We start from the raw sequence: 9648 nt of genomic DNA on the forward strand, positions 1-9648 counted from the left end.
ACAAAGTGCCAAACGTGGGTATTGTTTGTTAACATTGGACATTTTATTCAAATCCAAGCTCAGCAGCAAACAGGGAGAGCTTCTACTTGAATGTAGATATAGTACTGCCTACTGAATTTTTAATGCTTTAAGGTGTTTCTAGGATCAAAGCAGCATTTACATTACTTTTCAATGCTGGATGAAGTTGAAGAGGATGAGTAGGAGGGAATGGTTGTTTAATTTATTATTTTTTTCATTTTAGAAAAGGGGAAACTGGTAACAAAATGATATAAAGACATTATTGGTAACATATAATTTTATTTTAGTCCCCATTCTTGCCTTATTGATTAAAAATAAAATCTTGAACTTCCAATAAAAATGAAACACTATTTTTAGTTTTGGATATATTTCATAATACACATATATAAATATATATTTATAGATATATAATAGAAAGTGTATTACATTTGGACTTACATAATAGACATTTTATTCACCTTATGAAATCTATCTTATGAAACTAATGGCTAGTTTCTTTGAAAATGCCCAGCTGAATAGTATCTAATTATTTTAAATTACAATTTATTCTTGGATATAATAGAAGGGATATTGATATTATTTCCATTTATACATAAAGGAGTTTTTTCCCCCAGTAAAAAATTCATAGTTTGCAAGGATTCAAATGTATAAGGGCTTTTTGCTTAAACTACTTCAGAGAGACTTACGAAAAGGACGCTGAAACCCGGGCACTGTCCAAATTGAAAGTGCTGGGTCAGGAACTGTGGGTCTCAGAATCTATCCTCACCTCAAACAAGATTCAGAGATATGACAAAGAACAGAGGAGCATTCTCTTCACCTCACTGTATCTATTAGGCCGAGCTCTTTAACCTGTAGTGGTAGTATTAAGTATTTGCGGTGATTAGCCTGAGAAAACAGAGAAAGCATCATTGTCCAGTTAACTCAGACCTTAGTTTGAACACAATTCCTTTTGATTTGACTTTTAAAAATTATCCTGCCTTAATCCCGCCCCCTTTCAGGACCCCCGCCCCCCCCCTTTCAGGAATCACATGAAGTTCTCTTATATTAAATAAAAACAGAGGACAGCACAAACCAAGACTGAGGCAAATTTCTCTGCCATCCTTACTTTTTCCCCTCTTGCCCCTTCTCTAAACCTCCCTCCTCTCAAAATATTCTCCGGGCCTTGGAAGGCTGTTCTAATCTAAGAAATCGTTCAGAAATTTACATTTCACCACCCATGAGTAGCTGGTATTTAATAACCACGCTTTGATAGCATTATGTGTCCATGCAAGAAAGCAGCAGATTTCATTTTTACCACTCAGAATGACATATTAAATACCTTAGGGGCTGCTATTTATCACGTTAGATCTGGGTTTTCCTTGTTTGGTTCCTGTTACCTGCAGAATGCAGGGAGAAGCCTTCTTATTTCAAAGCTAGACTGTGTCCTTAGAGAGCAAGCTGTTCCCCTGCAAAGAATGAAGCTCGAGATGCTATCTCCACGGGGTGGGAAGTAGACCTGCATAGACATCCAGGGTTTTGTTTGTTTGTTTGTTTGTTTTTTTGTTTTTTTTGTTTTTTTTGTTTTTTGTTTGTTTTGTTCTGTTTTGTTTTTTCCCCCCTTTTCCCTCCAGATACATCAGTGAATAGAGATCCCTCTCTCTAGCCAACTTCTTTCTAATCCCTAACAGCTGGGTACAATGCTAACATTAGTGATTAGAAGTTACTCTTTAGCGTGTTGTATCCTTCTTCTGTGGGTTTTGGTTACAGGTTATACGATTAGGTTTGCGAGAACAGTAGTGAACTAAACTTCCCAGTAAGAGGTCTTCACACCAGGGGAGTGTTACTTTGCTGCAGCAGCCCTGCCTCGTCACTCATTAGGGAGCTGCAGGTTGTCAGCGGCTGCTCTCAGCGCGCACACACACGCACACACTCACACACACAAACCCACCGCACTAAAACTAAATTAAGAAGCCGATGATTAAGACAAGCGTCTACGAGGCCTGTCATTTCAGCATCCTTCCATCATAACATTGTGGCACCGGCAAATTTGCTTGGGAAAAAAAAAAAAATCTATGGGAGAGCCTCCTATTTGAGATAGGAGCAATGTTTAACTTGTATAGACTGGGAAAACATTTTGGAGGCAAAAGAGGCAAAGATTAAAAAGAAAAGAAAAGGGGCACGTCAAAGACAAATGGGGCTTCCTGGGCAGTATTCTCTCCTGCTGACTTGAATCTTTGCACTTCCAGAAGGCAGGTATGTAGGCATGAAATAGAATTCACTCGAAGACCTTGGGGAGCAGGTACCGTGGGGGAAGAAATAGAAGGCAAACACCAGTTACTGAAAAATTTTCAAGTTAATAACTCCAATCCAGTAACTAATGTGCCTTGATTGTGGGTTCTTTTTAAGACTCTTTTTGATAAAATCCCTTGATAATATAATCTCTACCTTTTATAAATTTCTAACTTCCTTTTTTTAAACAAGACCTTGTAAATCAAATTCTCTTCTTCTTCTTCTTCTTCTTCTTCTTCTTCTTCTTCTTCTTCTTCTTCTTCTTCTTCTTCTTCTTCTTCTTCTTCTTCTTCTTCTTCTTCTTCTTCTTCTTCTTCTTTCTCCTCCTCCCGCTCCTCCTCCTTCTCCTCCTTCTCCTCTTCTTCCTCCTCGTCCTTCTTTCCCTCTTCCTCTTCTTCCTTCTCCTCCTCTTGCAGTTTCTCCAGTTCTGTAGCAGTTAGATGCCATCTAGGTCTCTGCTAGGTTTACATGAAAAAAAAAAAATTCCCTCTAGGTGGCAAAAAGCCTCTTTCTAAGCCTTCCGGAAATAAACTAATACATCTCAAAGATTCCCAGATTTGATCTTCTTAGTTTAAGACTGGCTTCCACCTTGCCTTTCAGAGAGATCAAAATAAGAACCTAAGACAGAGGAAAAGAAATACTGCTTTAGGTGACAGGCAAAGCTATAGAAGATTTTTTTGTGGTTGTAAACCAGAGATAGGAAGAAATGAAGATTAGCAAAAACAAATAAAAACAATTTAAGAAAGTACTACTATAAATTTTCCTCTTCGAGAGTAGTGAGAAAAAAAATCTTAAATAAAGGATACTGAAAGCAAAACTTTCATGATGGTCAGATTCAGAGATATTTCCCTTGCATTGATTTTTAATGACTTGTAACTTTCACCTAATTTCCAGTTGGTATATATGAAGACTAATTTTGGAAAGATGTTGAGGGAGGGAGGAAAGAAAGAAGGAAGAAGGAAGGGAGAGAAGAGAGAGAGAGACAGAGACAAAGACAGACAGACAGACGCACACACACAGAGGGGTTCCTTTCAAGTCTCCAATTCCTTACAACTTATCAAAATGTTTGAGAAACTCATGCAGGTGTTAGGAAGAAGGTAAACCACATAAATGGATTATAGCAAATCTCCAGGTTTGGTTAGATTTTTGTTAAAATGTTATTCAACTCTTATTCATCCTTGGCATTCCATTCAAACTCCATCATAGCTACCAGATTTGATGAATGTCCATTGTGACCCACTTCTTTTTTCAGTACAGAGAATTCTCTGTCTTCATCTTCATTTTCTATGTGACAAAAATCAGAATACAGATGAAAATACATATGCTATGGGGTTGATTTAGGATACATATTTAGCTACTTATAAAATAATATTATTGTTATTGAATATTTCCAGATGTATTTTTAAAAAAATTACTTGGGGGAGGTATCTGGTGACAATAAGCAAATTATTTCTTCCCTTTTCATCTTTCTCACGTTATTCACTTCTTTCCTCTTCTCTTCTCTTCTTTTTCTTTTCCCTCTTCTCCTTCTCTTTCTGGATCCCTTATTCTTACATACTAAAAATTTTGAAACATGTGAAAGCAGCATTTCCAGAGATACCACTCCTCCCTTACCCACTTCAGAAGAGCTATACTTTACCCATGGCTAAATTTGTTGGCCTATATCCTATAAAGTGCTTTAAATGCTACTCCTTTCTAGATCCTTCTGGAGAAGTAGAGATGAAACTGGGCTCTTCTGTCTCTTTGTCTCAAATTGCCTACCAAGCTGAACTGAAACAGAGGGCCTTGTTTCAGGTTCTTTTCCTAGCTTTCCCCTTCTCTTCCCCCCTGTCCCCCTTGCTAAAATTGTTCTTCACTCTAGATGCCTTACATCAGAGCATAAATGACACTTTTTTTTTCCTTTTTAGCTAAATGGAAGGTTTTTGTTTTTGTTTTTAAGGATGGATTATTAATTCTAGTTGAAAACGATATTAACAGGCAGGCACAATTATGTTTGAGATGGCTTTGCATCCCAACTTGTCAAAAACATCTCAACCCTACTGGTGTTTTCTCTCTATCTGATTTTGAGAAAAGGGGCTTTGGGTAAGCTGGTTGGTTGGACACTAGGTGGAGAAAGAGACTAGTAACTTTTTGATGATAGCCTTTTTAAACAAAAGAACAGGATTTTAATTTCATAATAATGATTTAATTTTCCCTTTAAAAAAAGCCTAAATGACTTTTCTCTTGATTTTGTCATTTCTCTTTTGGATCTGTCATAATTGAAACATGGGAGAGAGAATTTATCCCTGCTCAATTTGATCCTTGATTGAAGAATCTTGAATATTACTAATTTTTTTTTCTTGAGTATGAGTCTGTTTTTCAATTACAAAGCAAAAGAGGGAGAAAGACAATCCTTCTGTATTGGCTCTCCTCTTATGAGTTAAGACCTCCTGTCTCAGTGAGCTGTCTGATGCCCAGATTTCTTGAGCCCTAGTGCAGCACCCATTTCACTTCTTTCAAATATTGAGGTCTTTGCCCATAAGTATAGAGTCAGCGAATAAGAGAGGAGCTCTTTACCTCTTAACTAAACATTGGAATAAGAAGAGAGTTACTTAGACTGGATAATCTAATGTCTACTACACCCCAGTCCCAGTACAAAGCATGGTCCATTCATTGAGGTACGGTATCCAAGTTAAACAAAGCTAACCTTTGAATTACTGATTAGATAATAAGAGTCATAAAGAGCAAGTACTAGGGTTTTTATTTATTTATTTACTTAGTAGCTGAATATTTCTCTAACTCTTCGTTTGTATGTACAGAAAAATTACTTCCCTTTGGCTGAAGAGGCTCAGTCTGGGTAGATTTCCGTTATCTTTCATCTGTTAAAAACAAAAAACAAAAAACAAAACAAAACAAAAACAAAAACAACAACAACAACAAAACTCAGTTGTGCTGGGTAAGAGCAATTAACATTATATTTTGCCCCAAAGCACAAAAGTGAAGCCACTTCCTCTCCTCTCACCTATTTGCATCTCGTCTGAATTTCAACTGTAGTTTAGAATCTTCAGTACTCTTCCACATGGATTTTGTAGTTGTAATTCATAAATATTGTTCCATATTCAAGACACTTGTCTTGCAGATACAACTGCTGGATAAGTGATTTGAGTCACAGTGTAGGATCCTGAGAGTTTCTGTTGGGAGCAAGTTTCCCACTTTATTTTGGAGTCCTTGGTGAAGGAAGGAGGCATTCTTTAATAAATCGTTTCGTGCCTAATGTAATTTTCAAGCTTGCTAATTTGTTTTCGTGTTTTGGTGTTTCTGTAACCACTTTTTCTGTCTCTGTTGAAACTTTGTAGATACTTTGGGGGATATGGTTTTCTTTGTATAAATCACACCACAAACAATATAGCACTAGTATAGTGTGTGTGTGTGTGTGTGTGTGTGTGTGTGTGTGTGTGTGTATCTGAGGAAAGAAGCATTAGGATGTTAGAAGTTATGTGACTGTGTTATACACACAGGTACACACACAATACATATTTCATTTGCACTACATTATCTATATCCTTTTCTCCCTTGCTAAATATCACACTTCACTCCTCCCTCCTGAGCACAGCTCTCCTCCCGCAAATCTGTGGTCAACTAGTTCCAACATGTTGAACACCCAAGACGGACACAAAATCATTAAAGGAAAATGATAAAGTCCCATCACTCAAGTCAGGGAGATTGTTGCGTCTGGGATGTTTGTTACCTTTCTTCCTATTTTGCAAAGCAAAGGCTTACCCGGGTGTGCACTCTGAAGCTCTTCCGCAGTCCATCTTACCTCACAGTTCAAGTCCTAGCTTCTCCGCATTGCTGTCTTCGTTGGGTGTGGTAGGGTACCGCGTGTGCTTGTGCATGGGTGTGTATATGTATGTGTATGTTTGTGTGAGTGCATGTGTAGGGGGAGGCAATGGAAAGCAGCTGATTTTCGACATTTCAAAGGGACTCTATTTATCAATGTTACCGAAGTGTACGTTACTGAAGAAACAACAAAACAAGCATAGAGCTGCAATTTTCAAGAAAATAGGATCCCCAATATAAAAATAAAAAGTAGCAGATAAGATGTATAATTCAATCAAATTATACAAAATTGCTTGAAAATCCAGAACAGTAGCGATCCATTATGCCTGTGTTTTATTAGTGACAAGTACAATTACTCTAAAATAAAGAACACTGGTGAATATATAATTGGCTGTAATCATGTTAGTGTTTGAATAAAAATGACGGGAACATTTAACACTTTGACAACAAAATGTTCAGAAATAACTTATTTATTCAAACAGTTTTTATTTTCCACTAAGTGAAGGAGAAACACAGTTTGCTGAGGAAAATCAATGACTTTTCCCTGCAATAAATAAATATCCAAAAGGGGAAAAACAACCCCACACCTCGGTATTATTACTATTATTATTTTTAACCACCAAGAAGCTTAATAAAGTCTCTGGAGTCAGCTTCCCGACTGTCGTTTAGTTCTGTACCAGGGTGCGCCACCTAGAGGAAAATCTAAGCATATCCTTTATGCCAACTGCATTGCCGGGAGGTGACCTCGGAAATCAAAGTTAATATTCCTTTGCAAATTGCTTTCTACTAAGATCCCCACCCCCACCAGCCCCCAACGTCCTCCAACCGTCGTCACAATATTTTCCTGGTAATTGCTTTGTGCGATTCCATCTCGTTGGCAATTGAGAAAACATCAGCATCTCTCATCAGCTCCGTGCGTCTGCAAGGCATTCACCAGGAAGCTCGAAAAAGAAGGTTAGCAGCGTAGGAGAGGAAAACTTGGATTTAAAGACTATTCATGCTAGACTACAATCATCTCTACCCCTTCATCATAGGTGCACCCCTTCCCCCCCTCCTCCCCAAGAATCTGGCTTTAGGGAAGCGATCACTTGATTTTAGTGTCAATCCATGCCTGGACTTTGCCAAATAGTGATTTATACTCCCTCACCCTCCCCAGAGCGTGGAATGGGGGGTGAGTGGGGGTGGAAGTAAGCAGAGAGGGAAAAGAGAGGAGAGAGAGAGAGAGAGAGAGAGAGAGAGAGAGAGAGAGAGAGAGAAGAGAGAGAGAGAGAGAGAGAGAGAGAGAGAGAGAGAGAGAGAGAAGAGAGAGAGAGAGAGAATGTTAGAGTTATATGATAACTGATTCCTTTACCATCCACCCACCTTCCCCACTATGTCCTCCCTAGGAGATAAGTTATTTTTTTAATTTTCTAAAATGAATTGAATGAATTCCTGAATAATATGCAGTCTTGGCAGGAGAAAAAGAACCCTGTTTTTCCAGTCTAGCTAGTAATTAGTTAACTCATTGTTAATTCCTTGGATGAGCAACATTTGCTTTTTTAAGAAATGGAGGACAGGGGTGACTTTTCCTGTGTTTCTACCATCTTATATCTTTAACCTACCACTGGAAAGGGAAAACTCTTGTTTTGCTAGTTTACCCATTTTTAGCTTCTTGGATATGCAGGCCAATCCTTTAGTCTGCTCTTTCTAGTCTAGACTCTCTCCTTAAAGGCAGAGTACTTGTATTTCTGATTAGGGTAGATGTTGGCAGTTGGAAGTATTGAATAAGTGAAGTGTCCAGTGGAATTTCAAAAGATAAATAACATTAATGACAATGATAGCTAATGCCTGCATCAACAGCAGGCAATCTGCTGACAGTGTTTACAAATATATCCTCCAGCAAGTACTCATATCACTAAGTCCCCATGTGTCTATGATTTGCTTAATGTCCTCTTTTATATACACATAATTTTATTTAAGGTTGAAGTGCACTGAAAATATGAGGAGTGAAAAAAAGTTTGAATTATGTGTATGTATCCCTGAATGTTGTCAGAACTCAATGAAGTTCTCCATTCTACTCCCCACCTCTGAATGTAGAAGAAAAAGAAAGATGTGGTGAAGGCAGGAGGTAATTTATTTTCTACAAGAATTTCAAAACTTTTGTTTCCTGTAGCCTAGGACTTGTTTAAAATGAACATAATGGAAGACTTCTTATAAATGAATTTTCCTGTCTTGTCTAAAAAAAAAATCACTACATGGGTAATCCTAACATGTGTGTGTGTGTGTGTGTGTGTGTGTGTGTGTGTGTGTGTGTTTTAAAGAAGGAAAGAATTTTGGGGGCATTTTCAAAATCTCCAAGAATGATGCTCCATTCCCAAATCACCCTTCCATCAACACCACCTCCTCTTCTCTAACCCATGCATTCCAGTCCCCAGAATCTAATTCCTTTCTCTCCAATGTTTCATTTTGTTACATGCAAAAATGAGTGTTTCCAATTGTAACTAACAGGTCTATCATTTCCCTCCCGCATTATATTAAACGGCAGATGTTAGCCCTTTTCTACGTGTTTAGGCTGCTAATGCAAACTACTTAACACAACAAAAATGCTCATCTTTGGAGTTTTTCCCAAGGCCAACCATGGATTTGGGCATCATTTTTCTTTCTTTTCAGAGTACTTCAGTGATCTCCCATTCCTCATTTTTTCTTGAGGAGGAAACTGGGAAAGGAGGGTAGGACAAAGGAAAGTATGTAGGGTAGTTGTGGGGCAAATAACTTCCCTTCTTTTGTCAAGTCATACCGTGCAATACCAATTTGAATTTTAGACCTGAGCTTAGATGCAAGTATTCTTGAAAAGTAGATTTCTCTATTTCTTGCCATGAATTCTTTTTTTTTTCTTTTTGATCCTTAAAAAATCATTTTATTTAAAGTTTTGAGTTCCAAATTCTACCCCCCCCACAGATGATAAGCAATCAGATATAATTTACACATGTGCAATCATGTAACACATTTCCCTATTAGTCATTTTGTAAAAGAAGACTTGAATAAAAGAAAAAGAAAGATAGTGAAAATAGCATGTTTCAGTCTATATTCAATCAATATCAGTTCTTTCTCTGGAGGCAGTTAGTATGCTTCATCATTAGTCCTTTGGAATTGTCTTGAATCATTATGTTACGGTGAGTATCTAAGAATTCTTTACCATACAATGTTGCTGTTACTGTGTATAACTTTCTCCAGGTTCTCTTTACTTCACTATGCATCAGTTCATGTAAGTCTTTTCACATTTTTCTGATATCATCATGCTTGTCATTTCTTATAGCTCAATAATATTCCATTATAATTATATACCACAGCTTGTTTAGCCATTTCCCAATTCATGGACATTTCTTTGATTTCCAATTCTTAGCCACCACAAAAGAGCTGTTATCAATATTTTCATACTAACAGAATCTTTTCTATTTTTTGGGATTTCTTGGGATATAAATCTAGGAGTGAGAGTGCTGGATCAAAGGGTATACATAGTTTTCTAGCCCTTTGGGCATAGTTCCAAGATTGCTTTCCATAATG

This window comes from Antechinus flavipes, chromosome 2 (assembly GCF_016432865.1).
Source record: "Antechinus flavipes isolate AdamAnt ecotype Samford, QLD, Australia chromosome 2, AdamAnt_v2, whole genome shotgun sequence".
NCBI classification, from domain to species: domain Eukaryota; kingdom Metazoa; phylum Chordata; class Mammalia; order Dasyuromorphia; family Dasyuridae; genus Antechinus; species Antechinus flavipes.